Raw genomic sequence first — 24,350 nt, 5'->3', positions numbered from 1 at the left:
TCCAGGCCCCTCAGAGTTATTGTTCCAAGCTAAGATTCTGGAGGCAAAGGTAGTCACTTCAGAGGGGTGCAGGTGCGGTATATGGGCAAGGACTGGCTGTTTCCAAGCTCTGATGGGGTTCACGACTTCATTGAAGAGCAAATTTAAACCAAACTGCTAGACTGAATGTTTCCAAATGATTGAATTCACTGAACCAAAGTTTCATTTTTCACTGATTAATTGAAGCTTAGAAAATAGTTCATAAAAATGGATAATAGAAGTATTAATTTGCTAAACCAAAAGTCAGCTGAACCTTCCATTCACTTATCCAGATCAAGAGTATAGGGTTAAGATCGACACGTGTACCAGTGTCTGTGCTGCATCCCATTAGGTATCAATAACTGTCAATGCTGAATAAATGCCTAATTCGGGAATTTGCAATCAAACAAGGAATATTGGGACTCAGGTCTAAGTGCTGACACCATAACTAATTATGATTTTTGAAATGCCTAGGGTCTGTATGCACAATGCTCAGCACTTACCACTCCAGCTGAAGACCTCTGGAAGTCCAGCCAAAATTGGCCATTCAAAAATGGAGGCTCCCAAATTTAGTGGATTACCCATCATTATTAATACAAGTTTATGCTTCATCCTTCCCATTCTCTTAACCCATGCAAACTTTCATTCATCATCTTTTAACATCTTACTGCATGTTTGCTTGGTGATAGTACAACGCACACAACAACCGAAGCTTGTCCAACTGTGCACATACCTGTTTGGCTGAGCAAACATGTAAGGAAGATGTGTACATCAAGGACAATTACCTTCCACCTGTGCTCTGCAGTGAATACATCTTTCTGTAGCTCACACAGTTTGGTCTTCTGAGCTGTTGTATTATTCAACTACCTAGAAAGCACTTTGGATTACATTGTTTATGAGAGATGCAATACAGAATAAAGCTGCCTTCTATTAAAAGATGGCTTTCACTTTAAGTCACATCCTGGAAATAGAGAAGCGGTTTTGATTGGGTTTTTTTTTCTGTCTCTCTCTCTATTTTGTAACAGTTTTTAATCTCAGAAATGTTTGAACATCTTGTTCGAATGAAAAGCATATCAGCTGTTAGTACTGCTCAGACATGGTGGTAGCAGCCAGGACAGGAAACAATGAAGACAAATATAAAGTTGTGGGCCATTAATCTCAATCCTTTGAAATGTGAAAGCACCTCAATCCTTAGATTGAATATGGCAACGGAGCAATTGCTTCAGCTCTGGAAAAAGCCACTGCCAGTGTTTGGAAACAGAAAGCATCGGAGGAGGATCAAAACCAGGAGCTAGCAGATTAGGCCTGGGTTAGGGTGTATTATAAGGCTGCCCACTTTTAACCTGCAGGAAAGCAAGAGCATCCGTGGCTGGCAATTGGATACAAGTCAGATTGAGTTCGCAAAAATACAGGCAGCTCAAAGCCTGGGCCCTAGGGCTATTTATTATGAGCCATATGTGAGCTGAAGAGTTCAGGCTGTGTTCTGACCAGAGGCTGTTCAAAAGTAACGTTGAATTGACCAGAGACCAGTAGAAAGTGCCCCAGCCCTTGCGGACACATTCTCCCTTCCGGCTGCAGCTGTCATGCACAGCTACAGACTTCCAGGCGGGCCCTTTGCTTTATTCAGCTGCAAAAGTGTTGAACTGGGGGGCCTGATTCTCATTTATGCTATGGCCCTTTTGCACTGTTCTTGCAGGGTAAAGGAGTCTCTGAATGAGTATAAATGGCTTTTATTTCCACTTTAAGGCCCCATTACATACTTGAGTGGTGTAAAGGGGTCTTAGTGTAAATGAAAATAAGTGATAGAGAAATTCAAAAGGTTCACAGTGATGGGATGTGGAATAAGCAACCCAGAATGGCGAAGCATATTGGGAGGCTGTTTTAAAGAACAATCATCAGGGGCGATTTCTCAGGAGAAGTAGGATGGGGTTTGCTGACTCTGCTTTGCACCGGCTAACCTCTAACCTTTGCCCCGTTGCCATAAGCTGGCTCTGATCTCTGTGCTGCCGTGTGCCCATTGAGGCACCCGCAGAGCGGTGCAAAAAGTATTATTAGCCAACCTCATCTGAATGAAAGCCAAGAACTCCCTCAGACAGTCCTTGCAACCCCTTTTGTGCTCCTTCTGGGCATGTTTATAGGAGGGCACTTTTGGCCACAAAAATGTTCATGGAAAGAGAAAGTCTCAAATAAGTATTGTAAGTAAGGGATACGCACGAGTATTCATTCCACAAGTGTGTACATGGCAGGTTTGGGAGGCAAAACAAGCTGAGGAGAAGAAACCTTAGGTTTAGGTGGCCAGTCACACAGCATCAGTAGCAAACATTCAGAGCATTAGTCCTGGTGAATGCAAGAAATCTGTAAGCTGAAATGTTATATGTATTCATATTGCAATAGCACCCAAAGGTTCCCTACAGGAACTGGGGCTGTACTGGGCATGGGGTTATACAAACATGTAAGGGAAGGCTGGCCCCTCCCCCAAAGATCTTACAATCTACATAATCTCATTTGCATAAAAAGTTTTGATAATTATTAGCAATGAATATAGCTGTAAAAATCTCAGCTAGGAGGAAAAGTGGCTAAACTGGTTGACTAAGTTGTTCCTCTGTGAATAGCTCTTGCACTCCAGTCATGCTGGCAGCTAATAAGCAAAATAATTTGGTTAATTAGACAACAGAATCTCAGGAACATTTGGGTGAACTGAGTTTAGAGATTTCACGGCTTCACTCAGTGGCATCCAGTGGGTCTGTTCATCCAGACTCAGGGCAGGCTGGAGCGTTAAGCCCATTAGTGACTCTGAAAGAAGAGCACCATCTACTGAGCTTCCATCACCACCAACTAAAGAGCGGCCTACCCTGTTACCAAGTACCGTCATCATTGCATCTCTTGATAAAACCCCGCGGCATTGAACCAGTCTTGACTCAGCCTACAGACCATCACCGGCACCATTGCCTATAACACCCTGGGTGTTTTGGGGAGGTCTCTTCTACATGGCCAGGCTTGACCCTCTGCAGATCACTGACTGACTCAACCTGGTGCTAGTTATTCCTGTGGAAATTATTCTTCACAATAAAAAAGAAAAGTGTCCCCCTGTCTCCAGTTAAACATTCTAGATTCAGAATTTTCTCTCATGTCAATGGCATTTAGTCTTCACTCTATTGCTAACATAAGAGTTACTGAGCTCTGCAAGGGACTCTAACTCTTCATGCAAATCTCATGCTCTGGATTTATAATAACTTCTAGGACAGGACTATCTGCAAGTGCTGTTTGGCTTTCTATGATACGACAGTATCCATTTTTCCACGCCTAGACCCTGATCCTGTGCTCGTTGAAGTCAATGGAAAGACTCTTATTGACTCCCGTGGCCACTGGCTCAGGCCTTAAACCACACCTTTGGTGTATAGAGGAACACAAAAGCCTGGAACGCCAGCATATTGATCTCTGCAAAGACACCATTGTGGGCAACAACCTCTGTGTGAAATAGACCTCAGTCAGCCTTCGTCAACCAAGACTACAGTCAGACTTTTCAAATTACATTGGACTTGGCTGAATGTGTTTTTTTGGGTTTCTTCTCAGTAAGGAATTAGACTGGTTTACATTTCCTCCCACTTCTCCCAAATTTCAGAGTTTTATCGGTGGCTGGAGCATAAAAAACCCAGCATCTAAAAGTAGCTTCTCTTGTGCAGAAATATTGCCATTTTTAGATCTTGGATTCCTTGTGGCATTTACTGTTCTGAAAGCGAATGGAACTTCCATATCTCAGGATTGTTCAGGTCTTTCCAGGGCCGAAACATTTCCGTCCCCTCTTGCAAAATGTAGAAAAGGTTTTATTAGCCTGAACAACCTGCTTGCCTTCCGCCCTTTATGTTGCATCCTTCTGGCTCCCCTCCAGTTTTGATATCAGCCTGCCAGATGTCTTTCCTTGCTGATCGGAACAGAACTTTAAAATTCAGTACATTTGGCACCAAGAGTCAATGTCTGATCCAAGAGAGAGTTCCAATAGCTACCTATGGCTTGAAGAACACTGAAGACTGCGAAGAGGTAAAAGAAGATCTCACAGAACTGGGTCACTGGGCAACAAAATGGCAGATGAAATTTAATGTTGATAAATGCAAAGTAATGCACTTATGCAAAGTAAAGATTCTTACCCAGGAAAGAATTTTCTGTAGTATCTGGCTGGTGAATCTTGCCCATATGCTCAGGGTTTAGCTGATCGCCATATTTGGGGTCGGAAAGGAATTTTCCGCCAGGGCAGATTGGAGAGGCCTGGATGTTTTTCGCCTTCCTCTGTAGCATGGGGCATGGTTGACTTGAGGGAGGCTTCTCTGCTCCTTGAAGTCTTTAAACCATGATTTAAGGACTTCAATAGCTCAGACATGAGTGAGGTTTTTCATAGGAGTGGGTGGGTGAGATTCTATGGCCTGCGCTGTGCAGGAGGTCGGACTAGATGATCAGAATGGTCCCTTCTGACCTTAGTATCTATGAATCTATGAAACATAATCTCAACTAGACGTATAAAATGATGGGGTCTAAATTAGCTGTTACCACTCAAGAAAGAGATCTTGGAGAACTGTGGATAATTCTCTGGAAAGATCCACTCAATGTGCAGTGACAGTCAAAAAAATTAACAGAATGTTGGGCATCATTAGGAAAGGGATCGATAATAGAAAATATCATATTGCTTCTTTATAAATCCATGGTACACTCACATCTTGAATACTTTGTGCAGCTGTGTTACCCCATCTCAGAAAAGATATTGGAATTGGAAAAGGTACAGAAAAGGGCAACAAAAGTGATTAGGGTTATGGAATAGCTTCCATATGAGGAGAAATTAATAGTCTGGGACTTTTCAGCTTGGAAAAGAGACGACTAAGTGCATAGTTGCTGGAACTAGGGGTGCTGGGGATGCAGCAGCACCCCCTGACTTGAAGTGGATTCTATTATAGACAAGGTTTATGGTATGGTTCAATGGCTCACAGCACCACTACTATACAAATTGTGCCAGCACCCCTGACTAAGGGGGATATGATAGAGGTCTATAAAATCATGACTGGTGTGGAAAAAGTAAATAAGGAAGTGTTATTTACTCCTTCTCATAACACAAGAACTAGGGGTCACCAAAGGAAATTAATAGGCAGCAGGTTTAAAACAAACAAAAGGAAATATTTCTTCACACAACACACAGTCAACCTGTGGAACTCCTTGCCAGAGGATGTTGTTGTGACGTTGCACTCGGTATGATTTTATGAAAATATGCTAATAAGTTTGAATATAATGTAACTAGAATATGCTTCATGCAAAAAGTCTCTTGTAAGGTATCATTGCAAAGCTTATAATCTACTGAGAGTGGTCATCCTATTTGAATAAATGTATCACTCTCGTATCTGAAACTAGAAATATGAAATATAACTCTATTATAATTATGCAAAGTGTGAGCCATCAATGCTGGTTTGGAATCTTGATGGCTCCCATCAACTAGGACAATTGACTGTAGATGGCTCTGTTTACTTATAAGTCTTCCTGTATACAAGTGTGCTAGCAAGTGGGTAATGAAGTCTTACAGTGACATCTGATCATGTCACCTGAACTGGAATCCATCTTTAACCTGTTGCTTTTCCATTTAGAAGGAGGGGTGGGATCCCAGAGAGGAACAAAGGATTCCCACCTTATGCAAAAGATATATAAGGCGGTGGAACAGAACAAAGTCATGAGAAATCCCCTAGCTCCCACCTGAGCTGGAACAAGGACTGTACCGGGGAAAGGATTGGGCCCAGACTAGGAAGGTGTCAAGTCTGTGATAGAAGCTTTCTGAAACGTCTCTGAGGGTGAAATTTTATCTGTATTCAGTTTTCTTACTGTATTGGCTTAGACTTGCGTATTTTATTTTATTTTGCTTGGTAATTCACTTTGTTCTGTCTGTTATTACTTGGAACTACTTAAATCCTACTTTTTGTATTTAATAAAATCACTTTAATTTATTAATTAACCCAGAGTATGTATTAATACCTGGGGGGACAAACAGCTGTGCATATCTCTCTATCAGTGTCATAGGGCGAACAATTTATGAGTTTACCCTGTATAAGCTTTATACAGGGTAAAATGGATTTATCTGGGGGTTTCGGCCCCATTGGACTCAATATGGCCATTCTTATGAAGGACATGAAGTTAGTTTGCATTTTTTTCCACTCTAATTCACTTCTTTTCAATTATAAAATCATAGAATTATAGGACTGGAAGGGACCTCAAGAGATCATCTAGTCCAGACCCCTGCACTCATGGCAGGACTAAGTATTATTTAGACCATTCCTGGCAGGTATTTGTCTAACCTGCTCTTAAAAATCTCCATTGATAGAGATTCCACAACCTCCCTAGGCAATTTATTCTAGTGCTTAATCACCCTGACAGTTAGGAAGTTTTTCCTAATGTCCAACCTAAACCTCCCTTGCTGCAATTTAAGCCCATTGCTTCTTGTCCTATCCTCAGAGGTTAAGAAAAACAATTTTTCTTCCTTCTCCTTGTAACAACCTTTTATGTACTTGAAAACTGTTCTCATGTCCTCCCTCAGTCTGCTCCAGACTAAACAAACCCAATTTTTTCAATCTTCCCTCATAGGTCATGTTTTCTAGACCTTTAATCATTTTTGTTGCTCTTCTCTGGACTTTCTCCAATTTGTCAACATCCTTCCTGAAATGTGGTGCCCAGAACTAGACACAATACTCCAGCTGAGGCCTAATCAGTGTGGAGTAGAGCGGAAGAATTACTTCTCGTATCTTGCTCACAACACTCCTGGCTAGTACATCCCAGAATGATGTTTGCTTTTTTTGCAACAGCATTACACAGTTGACTCATATGTAATTTGTGGTCCACTATGACTCCCAGATCCCTTTTTGCAGTACTCCTTTCTAGGCAGTCATTTCCCATTTTGTGTTCTACTTCTCCAATTCCCTGAATCTATGTCATCTTCTTAGAAAGTTTGAGATGCAAATCCTTTCCCTCTGAGATATGCCTTGGCCATCTTCCACAATGAGCTAGGTGAATGTCTACTCAATCACTTCTTACTTCCAGAAACAAACCTCCAATGGGCATTGTGTGTAGCTGATGAATAACTTCACACCTTTCGAGAAGAATGGATTCTTGCCAGTGCTTTGACTGAGGCTGTGATGGGGGTAGGGGACTGATAAATAGATGACCTAATGGCAGTTTTCTATTTTGGTTCTTGCTACTTGAACTTGGAACTACCTTTAAAGCTAAGAACAATCAGCTTTTTGCTGAGGAGCAGTTTAATTTATGAACTTTCCATTGGCTGATAGTTCTACTTCTATCTAGTCTTATGTGCTGCCAACCTTGGCCAAATGGAGGTGACTGCATCTTGGAAGTAGTCAAAATACAAAGACCATCTGCATTGCTACTTCAGGCTTAAGTTGGTTGTCAGATGGGATCAGGAAGAACTTTGTTTGCCTGGTATTATACTGCGTCATGAAGCGCATTGCATATTTTGTGGACTGTACTTTCCATGGACATATCTGACACTGGCACCTTCAAGACAGGATATTCCATGAGATGGGCTTGTTGATCTGTTATAAAATTGCAATTGCTACAACCTCTGCTCTTCCATCTAAATTTGCAGGATCCAGAAGATTTAATCCTTATACCAGGAGAAGTTTTAGCAGAAGTTTCTCCCTTAAAATTCAGTCCCCAAGCTTGTGACAATATAACTGCAAATGTAGGGAGCTAAGTAATTTACCAGTGGTGAGTTTGTTGAATTGTAATGCTGGAGGCCCATGGTTTTGAAAGGAGCTGGGAAACCAGTGATGCAAATATTTGATTTTCTTCGCACTCTGACTGAGAGTGAGCTTTGTTTATTAAACCTCATGAATGTGACTCTTAATTAAGTTTCCTCTGTCCCAGTACCTGACAATGCAACCAGGTCAGGGAGTCAGAGAGCCAGGTCTTTAGATACTCAGTTTTTATTCCATCCTTACTCCAGTGAACTGCCATTGAGCAGACACTAAGTTAGGACCTCAGGCTTTTGGTCTATTTAAACCAGGGATAGAAAACCTCTCTTTTGTCAGTTAGTTGTTTGCCCCTCCCCATTCTGGGAAGGAACCATCCCCTTCATTATATGGTCCCGGGCTTCATTCATCCTTGTTCAAAATGACCCAGATGATGGGGCTTTCAAATGACCCAAGTAACTGGAGGGGGAGTGTTCCACAGTCTGACAGGCCTCACTATTAGGAGATTTTCCCCCATTACATCCAGCCTGGATTTTCTCCTGTTGCTCCTAACTCAGTACGTTTTCTGATTCCGGAGCACTTCTGTTACTTCTGGGCTGGTTTGTTTCATGACTGTTCGCTGAGGTTTGTGATCAAGGGATGCTGCTTTTCTTTCATGTTTAGGATGCTTCTTAATTTGGCTGTCCCCTCCAGGTTTGCTTGGGATCCTAGACAGTGGGAGGGGTAGGCAGAATGCTGGACGCGGATACTTTAGATGCTCCTTTCTCAACCTCCTTCTTCTCCTTGTGACCTTTCTTGTTCTGCTTCACCAGAACAACAGCTGCCTCTCTCCATGGCTCCTTAACACTGGCCTCTGTCAATCCTGCCACCCCGCACAGAGCCCTGCCGCCAGGATTTCAGTCCTGTAAATTCACCTTTGATGCTTGAGCCCCAGTTTCATAATCCTGCTCTAACCCCAAGAAGGTCTTGCTGAGGATGCATGGCCAGAAATACGCCATTGTTAAACCCAGTAAGGTTTGGGCAAGTGCTTTGGGAAGAGAAAAGAAGAGTTACTCTATGGATCTTCAAGTTGGTTTATTTCCAGCAACAAGAATATATATTCCAACAGAAAACCTCTGTTCAGATACTGCTCACGCTGCCCCACTAGCACTCAGCAGTCAGGAAATGGCAAAGTTAAGGTTGCACAAGTAACCTTAACTCTGTCCCCTTGTGCACATGTATTACTGTGACAGAGGGCCATATTCTTTTATACACTAAGGCACCTTTGCATTTCACTAGCAGTAAAAGGGGGTCTTACTATGTTACTGCCAGAGTGGTGTAAAAGGGGCCTTCTTGTAAATGTGAATCTGACCCACAGTCTTTAATTACACGATCACATATTATTTCTTATTTAATACCACAGAAATCATACAGTCTGTGCTACAACCTTGACACCCTTTCTGTTCTATTCAGGTTCTATCATGCTCATCACCATCGTATCTGAACGCCTGCCGGTCATGCTTTAAGTGATGTGTAGCATTTTATGGAGCTGCGTGTACTCTCCATGGGCCAGACAAAGAGAGCCCTGCACCTTACACAATGCACTACAGGTTAAATACAAGCATAAGAGTCATGAAACAAATGAAATGAAAAAAATCAACCTTCTTCTCTCCCTTCCTCCTCCCCCACTGGAAAAGGGAAGAAAGTTACACAGTGAGAGAAAGGGCAGTCACTTTTCTATTCCCCCTCCCACTATGCCGGGGAAAAATGAAAAATGTGGAAGTGTTCCCCTCACTGAAACTTTTTAATTTTCTTGTTGAGCCCCCCTCTCTGCCCAATTTTGTGTTCTGAATATTTTTTTTCAGAAAACTCCTCCTATTTCCTGTGCGACTCTGATGAGTAACCCCTGCTCTCTTCACTGCAGGGCTGAGCAGCACAGGGTGGGACTGGGCCTTACATTCTCTAACAGGTTTGGTTGATAAAGGCAATAGCGTTGATGTAATATCCTTGGGCTGCTGTAAGGCGCATGACTTGGTACCGCATGACATTCCATTCCATGACATGGCATGGAAAAAAACTAAAATGATGTAAATTAACATGGCACACTTTAAATGGATTAAAAACTGGCTAACTGATAGGTCTCAGAATGTAACTGTAGATGGAGAATCATTCTCAAGTGAGTGTTTTTTCTAGAGGGGTCCCACAGGGATTGGTTCTTGGCCCCACGCTATTTAACATTTTTATCACTGACCTGGAAAAGAACATAAAATCACCACAGATAAATTTTGCAGGTGGCACAAATGTTGGGGAAGTTGTAAATAATGAAGAGGACAGGTCATTGATACAGAGCAATCTTGATTGGTAAGCTGGACAAGAGCAAACACAATGTGTTTTGATACAGCTAAATGTAAATGTATACATCTGGGAACAAATAATATAGGCCATACTTACAGGATGGGGGAGTCTGTCACCAGGAACCCCAAATCTTGTTTCAGAATCACTGCTTCCCAGGATAATCAACTGAACATGAGCTCCCAGTGCTATGTTGTGGCTAAAAAAGCTAATGTGATCCTTTGTAATTGGCACTGGTGCAACTGGTGCTGGAATAATGTGCCCAGTTCTGGTGCCCACAATTCAAGAAGGATGTTGATAAACTGGAGAGATTCAGAGAAGAGCCACGAGAATGATTAAAGGATTAGAAATCCTGCCTTATAGTGATAGAATCAAGGAGCTCAATCTATTTAGTTTAACAAAGAGAAGGCTAAGGGGTGACTTGATCACAGTCTGTACGTACCTACATGGAGAACAAATATTTGGTAATGAGCAGAGAGAAACTTATTCCAAAAGCTGGAACGGGCAGCTGGACAAATTCAGCCTGGAAATAAGGCATACATTTTTAACAGTGAGGGCGATTAGCCATTGGAACATTTTGCCAAGAGTCGAGGTGGATTCTCCATCACTTGCAATTGTTAAGTCATGATGGAACATTTTTCCAAAAACATTTGCTTTAGGAATTTTTTTGGGAAACTCTCTGGCCTGTGTTATCTGGGAGGTCAGGCTAGACCATGTGTTACCTGGGTGGCAGGGCAGTGGCAGCCCGGACCCTGATCTTGGACCCCTATCGCATGGGCTAGCTGCCTGCCCACCTGCCCTGGACCCCCGCCATGCGGGTGCCCTGGACCTCATGGGGCCAGATGCTGTGGGGCTGGGTGGCTGCCCTGGACCCCTCAGGGCCAGCCAGCAGCCTTGGACCCTGGAACCAGAGCCCAGAGTTCATGGGGCCAGATGGCTGCTCCGGACCTGGAGCTCGCAGCGCCAGCTGGGAGCCCTGGACCCCGGACTCCCACCACGCAGGGCAGGCTGGCAGGCCCGACCCTGACCCTGTCACACTAGGCAGTGGGGCAGCCCTGACCCCTCCATGCCAGACAGCTGGGAACCTGGTGGACCCCAGCACGCAGGCTGGCCTTTAGCACACAGCTGAGCTGGGCTGCAGCTGTGTGCTAATTGGGCCACGGGTTGAGAACAACTGAGCTAGACAATCACACTAGCCCCTTTTGGCCTTGGAATCTATGAATCTACTACCTCGCAGACCGAGTGAGGGCTGCGGCAATCCAGCCCCTAGGGGCAGGATGCAGGGAGGCAGTCCAAGGTGCATGACTAATGCAATTTATCACGTGGCTGCCCTGTGCAAATCATTGAGTTAGCTCTCCTACCGCTGTTACCAGTGCCCTCCCTCCTCCAGCCCCTCCACCAGTTCTTTGCTCCCTTCTTCTCTGTTTAGATTGTGTAGCCTGATCTATATGTAAGCAGAGTCAGGATGAGCTCTACCCTGACATGTGGTGGCAAGTCATGGTGGGTTGTGGAAAAGAGCTTTGGGGCTGATCTCATTTGCATAGGCACACCCACCTTGTCTAGATGGTCACTTTGGCTGCTGTAGGAGCCCCAGTTTCTCTTTTATTGGGGCAGGAATAAACTGTTGTTATCCTGATTATGTGAATCAAGCACAGTGGAACTGTACTTGGCCTTTTGTTATGATGGAGGGACTCACCATCAACTAAGCAGCACTCGCTAGGCAAGGGTCATGGATTCCAAAACCCTGTGAATGGAGGGAGGCTGGGGGCAGGTATTAATACTTGGTGGCACGGGCCCCCTGTGGTGAAGGCATTACATGCTAATTGCACTTCCTCCTCTCTCTACTGTGGAATATCAGAGCTAATTTTGATTCTATTAGGAGTCTAGTTGCAGGCTGCTGAGCTGAATTCGCTTTGGGCTAATGGTGCACCAGCACTGAGTCTCCTCTACTACAAGCTGAAATTGCAAAAGAGCTAAACTTACTAAGAGCTGAAATCACTGAGTGTTGTGTTAAGTAGTGGGGGAGCCTGAAGATGTATTGCGGAGCAGTTTGCGGGGCAGCTGGTGGAGTGGAGCAGTTTGCGGGATGGGCTGGTGGAGCAGAGCAGTTTGTTGGATGCCTGGAGCAGCTCATGGGGGTGGCTGGCAGAGTGGAGCCCCATGGAGAGGTGGGGCAATCAGCTTTGGACCACGTAAGGTGCCCCTTAACCCCCTCCACCCCCCATCTCCACCCAGATTAGGAGGTAAAACTCTGCAGATAAACTTTCGAACTCTGGGACTGCCCTGACCAGGGACAGAGACTTTTGGGTCGTTGGACTTTTGGGACTTTGGGTTGCTGGACTCAAGAACAAAAGGGAAAGGACATGCCTCCATTTGCTTGGGGTGAGTTTTTTGCTCATGGGTTGTGTTATGAATCCTGTTGGTGGTGTTTCCCCAACATAATGCCACATTGTTTCTCTCTGTTATTAAAAGGCTTTTTGCTATACTCAAACTCTGTGCTTGCGAGAGAGGAAGTATTGCCTCTTGAAGGCGCCCAGCGGGGGTGGTATATATTTGTCCCAGGTCACTGGGTGGGGGCTCGAGCCGGTTCTGCATTGTGTTATGAGAATGGAACCCCTAGATACTGAACCCGGCCCTTGTTGCTGCCAACTCTGACGGGCAGAAAGGTTACATATAGATGATGTGTTAATTATATTAAATCCCCAGTTATCACTTGGAGGGTAACAAGTTCTTGTCCCAAGATCAGGCCCAGTATATTTAAATGATTATATAGTTGGGAACCCCGATGTGCACAGTTGCAACACTCTCCTCTATATTTACACATAGTTTATTAATACATTTAGCACAGTCACAACTGCCCCAACTCAGGAAGGTAGATCGCGATACTACAGAATGGATCCATATATTCACATCATCCCTTGCAGAACAAGCTGAAATGGGAGCCATCATCTCCCACATCACCAGTGGCATAATTTTGGCTCCTCCCAAGGACTGCATCTCCTTCTCCTACCACCGCTAGGCTGGGATGCAACTCTTATAAGATGTTACGCTGACACTGCTATGTTTGATTCATATTCAGTAGATTTCCTCCTTTTCCTCATTTGTATTTCCTCACCTTACTAAGGTTGGAGTGTCTTTCTTCTATAGATTAGTATATTAAAGTAGATCTCAACTTATTATCACGTATGTCAATTCAGTACCATGGCCCTGTTGTGGTTAGGTATCAGAGGATGTGGCACACGTACTTGTTATATATGTCAGCTGTTACCATGACACTCTTGGGGTTGGATCATGTTCGTGTGGTCAGAAATTTCCCTTAAACGCTCTATTTTCAGCTCCCCAATACTTGGGGTTTCTGTTGGGCTGTTTACCTGTGGAAAGTTTATCTGTTCGTAGGCTTCAAGCCTTATGGTAACTGCTGAAGCCAATGTCTTACAGGATACGGGTCTGTTGGTTTTTTGCGTTACTGCTGAATATAATAAAAGCAGAATATAATTGTGACTCGTGGCCTGAAAGCCTTAGACATCCTGCAGGATGAATGACTCAAATTTAACCCTTAAAATCATGAGGGGAAATAACGTTTGTGGGTTTTGCGTATTTCCATGTATATGGGTAATGGTCGACAATGAAATCAACAGTCCCTGTGTATGCTGTATTCTGATAATTCAGAGATCAAAAAAAATCCTAGCATTTAAATGAATTGTAAACGCAGGATATCTCAGTATTTGTCTCTCTTTGAAATGTATAGCAAATTATCTGTGAATGGTGGAGGAACAAGCCAATTGCCTTATGTTAATTCATATAGCTAAGTACTGGTGATGGACTTCCTTCAAAGTCATCCTAATTACCTTTTGTTCCCTGAGGAACTCCAACTTGTCAAAGAGGACATGAAATTGTATAAAAGATCCTTGGGTCCTGATTCTGTTCATCTCTGATCTGCTTAAGCTTCATCAGGGGAAGGCTGAGTTGCAAGATGAGATCCCAGTTATGCTGGTACACCTTGAATATGATATTGGACATTGGACTATAACCTATGAACTATTTCTGAAAGAACTCTTTGAACATAAGAATGGCCATACTGGGTCAGACCAAAGGTCCATCCAGCCCAATATCCTGGCTGCTGACAGTGCCAGTGCCAGGTGCCCCAGAGGGAGGGAACCTAACAGGTAGTGATCAAGTGATCTCTCTCCTGCCATCCATCTCCACCCTCTGACAAACAGAGACTAGGGACACCATTCCTTACCCATCCTGGCTAATAGCCATTAATGGACTTAACCTCCAGGAATTTATCCAGTTCTCTTTTAAACCCTGTTATAGTCCTAGCCTTCACAACCTCCTAAACTGGGAGAAGAGGTAGATACGCTGGAGGGTAGGGATAAGATACAGAGGGCCCTAGACAAATTAAAGGATTGGGCCAAAAGAAATCTGATGAGGTTCAACAAGGACAAGTGCAGAGTCCTGCACTTAGGATGGAAGAATCCCAGGCACTGCTACAGACTAGGGACCGAATGGCTAGGCAGAAGTTCTGCAGAAAAGGACCTAGGGGTTACAGTGGACGAGAAGCTGGATATGAGTCAATAGTGTGGTGGTGTTGCCAAGAAGGCCAATGGCATTTTGGGATGTATAAGTAGGGGCATTGCCAGCAGATCGAGGGACATGATTGTTCCCCTCTATTCGACATTGGTGAGGCCTCATCTGGAGTACTGTGTTCAGTTTTGGGCCCCACACTACAAGAAGGATTTGGAAAAATTGGAAAACGTTCAGCGGAGGGCAACAAAAATGATTAGCGGACTGGAACACATGACTTATGAGGAGAGGCTGAGGGAACTGGGATTGTTTAGTCTGCGGAAGAGAAGAATGAGGGGGGATTTGATAGCTGCTTTCAACTACCTGAAAGGGGGTTCCAAAGAGGATGATCTAGACTGTTCTCAGTGGTAGCAGAACGAGGAGTAATGGTCTCAAGTTGCAGTGGGGGAGGTTTAGGTTGGATATTAGGAAAAACTTTTTCACTAGCAGGGTGGAGAAACATTGGAATGCGTTACCTAGGGAGGTGCTGGAATCTCCTTCCTTAGAAGTTTTTAACATCAGGCTTGACAAAGCCCTGGCTGGGATGATTTAGTTGGGGATTGGTCCTGTTTTGAGCAGGGGGTTGGATTAGCTGACCTCCTGAGGTCCCTTCCAACCCTGATATTCTATGATTCTATGATTCCTTAGGCAAGGAGTTCCACAGGTTGACTGTGCGCTGAGTGAAGAAGAACTTCCTTTTATTTGTTTTAAACCTGTTGCCCATTAATTTAATTTGGTAGCCCCTAGTTCTTATATTATGGGAACAATTAAATAACTTTTTCTTATTCACTTTCTCCACACTACTCATGATTTTATAGACCTCTATCATATCCCCCCTTAGTCTCCTCTTTTCCAAGCTGAAAAGTCCTAGCCTCTTTAATGTCTCCTCATATCGGACCCGTTCCAAACCCCTAATCATTTTAGTTGCCCTTCTCTGAACCTTTTCAAATGCCAGTATATCTTTTTTGAGATGTGGAGATCACATCTGTACGCAGTATTCAAGATGTGGATGTACCATGGATTTATATAAGGCCAATAAGATATTCTCTGTCTTATTCTCCATCCCTTTTTTAATGATTCCTAACATCCTGTTTGCAGCTACAAAGCCCTCCATCTCTGCTATGAATCTGAATCTCAAGAACTGAACTCATGTCTATATGTATATTGGTCTTTTAACCATACTCTCTCTCTTTTGTTTTTTAATAAATTTTAGTTTAGTTGATAAGAATTGGCTGTATGTGTGTATTTGGGTAAGATCTGGAATATTCAATAACCTGGGAAGTAATGTGTCTGAGCCTTTGGGATTGGTAGAACCTTTTCTTTTATATGATGAAATAAGATTTTCAGAAATCTTCATCATATTTGACTTGGGTACCTGGATGGAGGCCTGAGGCTGGGTCACTTTAAGGGAACTGTTTTGTTTTGGACTTCTGAATAACCAGTGCAGTAATAGAGAAGCTGTTTTATGCTGACTTGGTACATTTAAGTATTGAATTATCCATCAGCTTTGGGGTTTGTCTGCCCCATTCTTTGCAGTTCACCCTAATTGAGTGACCTCGGCTGACTCTCCACTGGGACCCCAGTCACAATAATGCAGAACAGCGAATGTAATAAAGGCAAGATTGCCCACTGGGTTAGAATGGCAAGCGCTCTGTGTTTGTGCAATGCCTTGCAGAATGGATATTTACTGGGTATGTCTACACTGCATCTGGGAGGATGCAGATGTGCAGATGTTTCATCTTGGGCTGGAGCTCGGCCTCTCAACACGGGGCAGGAGGGAAAAAGGGGATGGGTGAGAGCCCGAGCACCAGCCCAAGTCGCAACGTCAAAGCACCATCTGCACAGCTATTTTTAGTATGCTAGTGCAAGCCCCACTCACACAAGTCTGCGGTGATAAACTGGGAGACTTGCTCCCAGCTGCTGTACAGACATGCCCACTGGTGCCTGGGGGCACTACCATAATACAAACGCTAAATAATGACAATCGGAAAAGTCATCTGAGAAAGTCAATCTGAAGGAGGAAACATTTTGAAGTCAGATTTCAAGAGGGGAAGTGACTCAGTGCCTTGGAAAGAGTTGGGACAGTGAGGAGACTACCAAAGAGGGGTGGCAGCCTCACACACTGGGATCAGAGATTAATGGCCTAATTCTAGCCAGATTAGAGACGCTGTATACATTCCTCTCCAACCTCGCTCTAACCACATCAGGGGAGGAAGAGGCTCCACTTTGGAGACCTTTGGACCCTATAAGCCATCATCAAACAGAACTCAGAGTATGTCACATTTTTGGCAACAATACATGAGGCCCAGCTGATTTCTGTCTAGAATTGGGTCACCGGCAGGACTCCTGCCAATTTTGCTAGATCACTGTGTTACTTCCAGATGTTGCTTTAAGAGGGAACCCGGCCAAAAACCCCATCCTAAGATTTTGGTGTGGCTTTTTTTCTCTTGCCTTAAGATCAGATCGGAAATGCACTGTGTATATGTGTGTGTGTATCCATGTATGTGCATGTCTCTCTGCTGAAGGGCCATGGAATGATTTTTCCCCTGGAGAAGGTACAACATCAGAAGGTACAAGATAAACCTTAACCGGCTCTTTGCATGGTGCTGCATGGCTTCTCTCCTTTGATGGGCCGAACCTACCCAGAGCTTTGTTGCAGCCTAAGGGGAGAGCTGATTCCATGTAGCACTCGTTGATGCAGTCTGTGAATCCTGCGTAGTTTGATCCTGTCTTTAATACCCGGCCCAGGCAGTTCAAGGAGAGAGAAGCAGACCCAAGGAGGACAGCGCCAGTCAGAAGGTACCGTTCCCCACTGAAAGATTTTGAAGTTGGACCACAGGGACAAGGATGGGGTGGACTCAGCTGAGCTGCCCTTCCCACCCTCCTCCCCCCTCTGGCTTTCTCTGCAAACCCCATGTCCTCCATTAGATGTGCCAGGGTATTTTACATAACAAATCCTTAAAGAGCTCTTTTATGCCCTTAAACAATTTCACAATAGATTGGTGCTGGCAGCCCAGGGCTCCTGACGCCTAACCCCGCAATCAGCACTGAAACTTGCTGATGGGGACATGGCTATTTAGGTCAGAAGCTCCACAGGGACCTAATCAAATTGGGGGCGGGTGCGGGGGGGGGAGAATGATCGGGCAGCTGCAATTTGATTTGGAGAGCTGCATGATGAGGAGGAATGATCTCCCCTGTGCTGGAAGGGTCTGAATGAGCAAGTGCCACGAGGGCAAAAGGAGCGAAGAGGCACTTTTTGGGAGCCTGATGCAATGGCCTGGCCAGTGTGCAGAAGCTAGAGTAGAAAATAGGGTGCTCGGATGTGTTACCGGTGGACGGAGGGTATTATCAAGCCGTTTATAACATGACGGTATGTCTGCTGAGGGACTGCTGGGTTCCCAAGCAAGAGCAGTAAAGGAGATGCTAAGAAACAGTTCAGAGATGCTTAGCAGGGGGTCTTGTGAAAGACGCATTGTTATCTTGATTTTGATGTTTTACCCTAAAAGAGGAGAGTAAGAAGTGTCTTGACTAAGGTGTTCACAATAATGAACCCCAGCTGCATGATTTGGTCTAAGCTCCCCTGTAACGTGTGAGCAAGGAACCACGCCGTGAAATGGAAAGGGAGTACATTTACAGTCTGTGCACAACTTCTGGCATGGCCAACCTGTGAGACCCACCACTACAGCTGGCATGGAGACTACTGGTGTCAGAACATTTTTGTAAAGGACTGAATAGGTTTGTGTGTGTTAATAGTATTTGCTGCTACCTGACTTTGAGCTATGGTGGAATGCAATTGTGGCTAACGAGTCTGGGCATCTAGACGCTGAGCACGTTCAAAGCCATTCAATAGATCGCCATGCCATAAACCAAGTCCCCCAGGCCATAGCATTGCACCATGGGGCAGGTGTCCTGTGCAGTTGTTTGGCCGTGCTGTGTTCATTCAGCATTAACTTTTGCTGGCAGTGGGGTGTGCACTCAGATCCCATGGGGCTGGGCGCAGAATAAGAACCTGTATAAAATACATATGAGAGCAGATGCGCCAATGGTCTGGTCTGCTGTCATTCCTCTGTTCAGTGAAACAGACAGCGATATTCTAGAGACAAAGTGCGTGAGGTCGTATCTTTTACTGGGCCAACTTTTGGCTGTGAGAGAAAGAAGTTTTCGAGCTTCCCCAGAGCTCTTTTCAGGGCTGGGAACCTAACACAGATACAACAATGCTGCGTACAGCGATAATTCGGACAGATCTATTTACAGCCTTTTCACAAATGGATTAAAGATGATCCCTAGGAATCCAAGATTCATCAAAGCAGCAGAGTGAGCAGTTCCACAAATCCACCTACTGTGAACTCCTCACACTCCTGTCTGTCCCGAGAGGAGCACTCCTTCATCCTCTAATTATTCTGCATGGAATTCAGCTTCCTCACTAGCCTGAATTACCCCCAGGAATTAGCAGAGCAACACCCAGAATTGCTAATGAAGCAGATCATTTGTTCCGCCAGCTAATTTGAGCGACCCCACAGGCAGACATTTCCTCCCAGCCTAGGGCCCTCTTCTCCTAGACGCACACTTCCTCCAAGAAGATGGACTCTTGTCTTCTTCATGCTCTTGCATCCCTTATCGATGAGCCAGCCAAGACCCAGCCAGCTGCTCTGGGCTGTATTGACATCTGCTCTTCTCTTCTGTCTCTAACTTACTGCTGCTGAACTCAGAGCTGGACCCTAACGAACCTGTCTCCGTGCACTCTCATCTACCTGCCTGATGCCTAAGAGGAAGGCAATGTCATGGGGTAGGGGCACTAGAACATTAGAAAACTAGAAAAAGGGGGGAATGGGAGTGGCTGGGTGAAGAAAGTTTTCAGCCCTTTACCTGAGAAGCAGGTCAGCTTTCAATGGCCAGGTGGTTGCAAGTGAAGGCCAGTCATTTAAATCCCTGCAAAAGTCTTGAGCAAAATGGTATCTGGAGGCAACAGGAAGATGTTGACATCATCCTACAGGAAGTCAGTGTATGTTCCTAACTTCCTACAGCCAGTGAAGGTCATTCCATACCTGCTGGTGCTCACTGATTGGGGCATGGAAGACTCTGTGCTGAGTTCTTGTGTGCCTGGCAACTGAACCTATAGATGGAAAAGTCCAATGAGATCCACTGACTGCCTAGGGCGTGTTCAGGATTCATCCCCTACTCTCCAGCATTCTGTCCCGTCTAGTTTGAAATGCCCCCAAGGGTTCAGTTGATTGGATCTCACACCTAAGCTATTCCCTTGTAAATTTAAAGGTCACAGGACAACAGTGTGGGTAGATGAGTTTGCTGTGCACCCACTTTGGCATTTCTGTAACCTTTGAGCACAGTCTTGCCAAAATTCTGTTCTCCTTTTTCCAGAAAAAACTCCAAAATTACCGGCCATGTCAGCAGCTGTCCTCATGATTTAACTTGGTGTGGTTTTGTAAGAGGCAATTGTGAAAGAATAAACAGGACTGACACTAGTGTATCAGATTCCTCTTTCCAAGCATTGGCTCCCTTTGGTTATCAAGGGTACAGCTCTGGTATAGGAAGTCGGATCTTGCTGTGTTCAGCAAGTGCAGGTCCTGTATCGGCAGGAATCTGCCCGGCCCTTGCTAATTGCTGCTTGACTACTATACCAGTGTCTCATGTAGGGTGAAATTCACCCTCTGCAAAGGTGACCAGAAGGCTCTGTGCACTGTTCAGGTGGGACTTAGGTGAGGCAAAGACATAGTGCAGGCCTTCTGAATGGGAGCGAATTTCATGCATAGCTCTTAAATAAATAGTGGTGGGCATGAATTACGCAGCATGATGCTGCTGATTCTCTCTGGGCTTTTCCCAGTGTCTTTTTCAGTCTCATCGGTTGGTGGCGACGGTTGGTTTGATTGGCAGGAGTATTGGTGTCTGGCTTTCTCTCTTCATTTGTTTTCAGAATTATTCGCTCCTGCAAGCCGCTCCCTTCTGCCTCTGGGTCGCCAAGCCAGGCTCCTCTCCCTCCTCATTTCAGTAGTTGGCTGATCACAGTGCAATTCCTTTTACAAGGTGTTACATGAAACAAAACTGGGTGGGGTCTATTCCCCATCTCCACTTCCGGCAGCATCCTGGGGTTCCTCGGAGGCCTCCCGGACTTTGCGTTGGGGAGCTGATGAGGCCCAAGGGGCTCACAAGCTGAGATGTCACAGCTGTGAACTTCCAGTGTAAACAGATCGCACACAAACACTCTGAACCCAGGGACCTGTGGCCATCACACTGCCTACCCCATACAGACCCACTTCCACTGCTCTCCGCACTGCCTCCAACTCTGCTGCCTAGAACGTGCTGACTCCCTTGTAGGTGCCCAGCTCTAGGAATTACAAGTACTCCATTCAAGGACCTTGTTTTAACTCAGCTCTACTGCATTTGCCCACTCCCGCCCCTCCCCATGAGCCACTGAACATAAGAATAAGAACGGCCAGACTGGGTCAGACCAAAGGTTCATCTAGCCCAATATCCGGTCTTCCGACAGTCGCCAATGCCAGGTGCCCCAGAGGGAATGAACAGAACAGGGAATCATCAAGTGATCCGTCCCCTGTTGCCCATTCCCAGCTTCTGGCAAGCAGAAGCTAGGGACACCATCCCTGCCCATCCTGGCTAATAGCCATTGATGGGCCTATCCTCCATAAATGTATCTAGTTCTTTTTTGAACCCTGTTATAGTCTTGGCCTTCACAACATCCTCTGGCAAGGAGTTCCACAGATTGACAGTGTGTTGTGTGAAGAAATACTTCCTTTTGTTTGTTTTAAACCTGCTGAACAGAGGAATGACATCAGACTGCTGCTCAGTGGGAAATCTTCTATCCCCCGAGGGGAACTATCCTTTCCACTGCTAGGTGCTAAGTCCATAGGCAGAAGTCTTTGGGGCACAAATTGTACTATAGAAAGGGTGAGAGGTATTCAGGTCCCGATGCGTGACAGTTGAGGTGTGTTTCTATTACCTCCTGGAGCTGTGCACAGGTTGCACATCTTCATGTGCAGACTCTCTTGCTTTGGTTACTTGCTTCTACTCTCTAAGTTACCCCACCTTTGTCCTGTGTTTGTATTACACTGCCAGTCGAGTGGAGGGACCGTTCTCCGGGCTCTGATCAGAAACTTGACCAGTGGCCCTCCTAATTCCTTAGCACTGAGCTTTGGACACAGCTGACACTCTGATTTACGTCCATGAGGAAGCCAAGGCTGGCTTTGGAGTTTCTCTCTCTTCACTGCTAGGAAATCTCAAATGTCCCAGAATTGCTGGCAAGACTTCCGTCACTAATGCAGATCTAGGCACTGGCTGCAGTCGGAGAAAGTTCCGCTCATGCTATTCCCTTCCACTGCTGTATTTCGCTCTGCGTTTCTCAGAAGCGGAGACGGGTCCTGGCAGATTTGCCCAGACAGACTCCCTCATTCCAAAAAGCCCAAGGGAAGAAAGAGTGGTTTTGTCAGCCAGCAGCCTTCTGAGCCACTGTTAGAACATCTCAGTCAATCTGCCATCTTGGAATGCTTCCCCCCAGGAAGGGCACTTCAAGGAGCTGCTCTGTGCAAAGCTAGTGCAATGTCTGGGAGCCATCCCCTGACCAGACCTTTGGAATAACTAGAGAGAACTGCCACCCAGAGAATCCTCTTCAGGTTTTCCCGGAGCCCTATGGGGCAGGCACAGGGCATTGGTTGTTTGGGAGATAACCCATGCCGTGGAGACATGATTGATAAAATTCATGGTTTCTAAAGCTGACTACCAACCCACCTCAATGTCTTAAGGGACGTCTAATGGGTGTAACACTTAGTACCCCTGCTTTTATTTGAAATGGAAAATAAAATTGGAAGGGATAAAAGCTCAGTATAACATCAGATTAACCTGGAGAACTATCTCCTTCCTGATAGTACTCTGACAAATGTCCTGGTGAAAAATAAAGCAAAGAATTAGGCTCTTTGGAATAAAAATAGCCCTTCAGTTAGGTGCTCAGATACTATGGGGATGAATGCAGTATAAAAATGTAGTTGGCTGGTGCAGTTATATCAGGTAACAAATACAAGAGCTATTAACCCTCAGACTTCGGGGCAAAGGCTGTTCAACCCCTGGGTCAGGAAGTGGATCATGCATCAAGGGAGAATAGTTCAGAATCAGCCAAGGAGGTGAAGTTGAAGACTAGGAAAAACTGGCTTGAACGACCTGAGCCGTGGATGTTTTTATCAACCTCGTTTAGATGAGGTGCAAGTCTTGAAAGCTGCCAAGAAAGTAATTATCTTTCCCATTTTCAGCACTGCTTCGGTTTGCATTTGCAGCCCTCACCTGTAAATTGTGCCAAGGCAGCATTATTCCTCTGGTTGTTTTAATCACACTTTAAGATCTTCCCCATGTATCTGCTGGAACAGACCAGCCCTGTGATGGAAATAGGGCTGGATGATTTAAGGGGAACCCTAATAGGCTTTGAGGATGTTACAATGCATGGCCTACAGCAGAATGAGGAAGAGCTGTGTGCCGAATGCTAATTAAACAGACACCACTATTGTTCGGAAGGTTTAGGGCAAACTCTATTCACTGCATTGCCCGAGAAAGGTTAAATTTGCTTGAATACGGTCAGATGTGTTCTCCTTGATTTGTCCGTGAAGGAGGAAGGACTGAAGCATGAGACATGAGCGAATGGCTCCTGTGATATATTCCGCATACACTACATTCAGTAGAAAACAGCATTTTTTTAAAAAATCAGGGAGTCAGATTAACGAACCCAATCTAATTATGACTGTTTAAAATGATGAGATTCTTTTCCCTCTCCAGTTATGGAGTGTCAGAGCAGAGGACTGGGAACCAGCACTCCTGGGTTCCTTTCACAAGATCACCCCTGACACATTGTGTGGCCTTGGGCAAGTCACTTGACTGCTCCGTGCCTCAGTTTACCCATCTTTAAAAGAGTTATTATAGTACTGAACTGCCATCCCAGTGGCACTTTGAGGCTTAACGTTTGGACAGCACTGCAAGTTCCTCTTCATCTCTCTTCTCTTTTCCACTTTTTCTCTCCCTCTCCATTTGTCTTTGTTTCTTTCTATCTTTGTCTTTTTTAAAACATCCATACAGCAGTTGGGGTAGTTTCTTGATACAGTGAAAAAAACACTTTCCTGTATGTTCTTACCATGTTCAGGCTGATCCTTATCTTTGTTTGTGCACCTGACCTCGCCTTCCCTGAAGCCAGTAGCCTCCCTCCTCTGGACTTCATCAGCACAGAGTTCTCCCTCAAGGGAGAAATCCTGGCCTCACTGAAGTCAATGAAAGTTTTGCCACTGACTTCAATGGGGCCAGTCTGTCACCCTATGGCTTTACATGAAATGCTTTGTATATTGTTGTCAAAGAATCACAGATTCACAGAACTAATGACAATGGTTTTGGGGATTTGGCTATCTCCCTGCTAGTGGGAGAGTCTTCGCTACAGAACGTTCGCTACCCAGGAGTTACAGATGTGGGATTGTTTGTACATCTCCACTGGACTTTATTTTTCTAATTATGAGAAATACAAGTAGGGACTGATGTGGCTGGTAAGAAAGGCCCTCTAGAAATTTCAGAGTGTTATACGCTATTAAGCACTGTGCACCTGGACCGGGTCTGCAGCAGGATTTAAACAAAGCTTTTTCTCCTACCCACTTCCTCCTCCTGTTTTAAAAAAAATGTCCCCTGGTTGTAGACGGAGTTCTGCCTTCCCGT

At 44.9% G+C, this 24,350-nt stretch overlaps 1 protein-coding gene across 4 annotated transcripts in view; it reads left to right on the top strand.

Annotated features, from left to right (window-relative positions):
- The first annotated feature begins 17,111 nt into the window (after nt 1-17,111).
- CMKLR1 (chemerin chemokine-like receptor 1) overlaps nt 17,112-24,350 on the top strand; it is a 43,959-nt gene continuing 36,720 nt past the window's right edge. For all 4 annotated transcript variants that reach the window (XM_038373558.2, XM_043498202.1, XM_043498199.1 and 1 more), the window contains exon 1: nt 17,112-17,444. The gene's annotated coding sequence lies outside the window, so the exon portion shown is untranslated. The remainder of the gene's footprint in view (nt 17,445-24,350) is intronic.

The sequence above is a fragment of the Dermochelys coriacea genome, chromosome 15, assembly GCF_009764565.3.
Source record: "Dermochelys coriacea isolate rDerCor1 chromosome 15, rDerCor1.pri.v4, whole genome shotgun sequence".
Taxonomy (NCBI): Eukaryota; Metazoa; Chordata; order Testudines; family Dermochelyidae; genus Dermochelys; species Dermochelys coriacea.
Note: the sequence above shows the minus strand (reverse complement) of the source record. Positions and strands in the feature narration are given on the sequence as shown.